This window comes from Octopus bimaculoides, chromosome 24 (assembly GCF_001194135.2).
Source record: "Octopus bimaculoides isolate UCB-OBI-ISO-001 chromosome 24, ASM119413v2, whole genome shotgun sequence".
Taxonomy (NCBI): domain Eukaryota; kingdom Metazoa; phylum Mollusca; class Cephalopoda; order Octopoda; family Octopodidae; genus Octopus; species Octopus bimaculoides.
In genome coordinates, this window is record NC_069004.1 from 31,266,277 (window position 1) to 31,267,787 (window position 1,511).

Consider the following 1,511-nt stretch of genomic DNA (forward strand, 5'->3'; position numbering starts at 1 on the left):
GCTCTTCCGATCTGACATGTCCACCAAGAATCTCTTGTCAATGCAGACGCCACTAATGAGAGATTTCATGGAGCCATGCAGACAACGATGCTCAACTAATTGTCTTGCTTTCATCCGCATCATAAATAAATGAGAGAATAAAGTGATGGTCGTCATGATGGTGGTTGTGGTGGTGATGACGGTGGGATGGTGCTGATGGTAACTGCAGCAGTGTCCACTATGGCGTTTGTGGCCGTAGTTGTTGTTGGTGGTGGTGGTGGAGTAATGTAGGAAGTGGTGTCGGTGTTGGTGACAAATGCAATGGTTCTTGGCATGAGATTTAAAATCTGAGTCTAGAGCACATATACATATACATGCATATATATATATATGTGTGTGTGGTAATGAGCTTGCTTCCCAATCATATGGTTCCTGGTTCAGTCCCACAGCATGGCACTTTGGGCAAGACAGACAGACAGACAGACAGATAGATAGATAATAAGATGGTGAGCTGGCAGAAACGTTAGCACACCGGGTGAAATGCCTAGTGGTATTTTGTCTGCCGTTATGTTCTAAGTTCAAATTCCGCCGAGGTCGATTTTGCTTTTCATCCTTTCGGGGTTGATAAATTAAGTACCAGTTATGCACTGGAGGTCGATGTAATCGACTTAATCCTTTTGTCTGTCCTTGTTTGTCCCCTCTATATTTAGCCCCTTGTGGGCAATAAAGAAATAAGATAGACAGATAGATATAGTTTGGGTCAGTGTGTATTTGATGGTGCTGTTCATTTAGTGGTTTCGGAGATTTGCATCTCTCTTGCCTGATTCCTATTTGACCTGGTCCCTAACCCCAACTGCATTGCAAAATGTGAAGGGTATATTTTTCATAGCAACATCATTAAGATGGTGTCATGTACTCAACATAACTAAAGGTACCTCTAATCCTTGCACCTTACAGGTTACACTGGGAGTAATTTTACACGGCACCAGCACTGCAAGGGTAGCCATGTCTGCAACACAACTCCAGAGACCTCTTGACCCCATTTTTTTCATTCATCATCCTATTTATAGGGTGACAGACACAAAAGATAAGGCAAACAGAAGCATGAAGGATAGCGATAAGTCCTTAGAGAGTTGAGATAAGGAGCACTTGGCATTCCCAGACACACATCTAGAGTCAAGGTAATGTGAGTGAGGGGTTAGAGTGATAACAGAGATATGACCCTGGAGTTTGAGTGAGTACACAGCCTTATAAATATGTTTGCCTGCCTGCCTGTCTGTATGTATGTATGTATGTATGCATATATGCAATTGTTTGTTTGTGTGTGTGTGTATGAGTTTGTGTTGTGTGTGTGAATTTGTATATGGGAGTTTGCGGAATTTGGGTGTGTATGTGTGCATGTGTGTGTGTGTGTGACTGTGTGTATGAGTATTTGTAGGGGGTTGTGTGAGAGTGTGTGTGTGTGTGTGTATGTTCGTATGTGTATGTGTGTATGCATGTGTGATTTTGTGCATGTCACTGTATGTGGCTGC

At 42.7% G+C, this 1,511-nt stretch overlaps 1 protein-coding gene across 3 annotated transcripts in view; it reads left to right on the top strand.

Annotated features, from left to right (window-relative positions):
* Positions 1 to 1,511, top strand: part of LOC106880834 (uncharacterized protein C12orf56) — a 25,098-nt gene that overhangs the window by 7,967 nt on the left and 15,620 nt on the right. The window contains exon 2 of one of the 3 annotated variants that reach the window (XM_052976257.1): positions 937 to 1,213. The exons of the other annotated variants lie outside the window; for them this stretch is intronic. The gene's annotated coding sequence lies outside the window, so the exon portion shown is untranslated. The remainder of the gene's footprint in view (positions 1 to 936; positions 1,214 to 1,511) is intronic. 3 annotated transcript variants of the gene reach the window in all.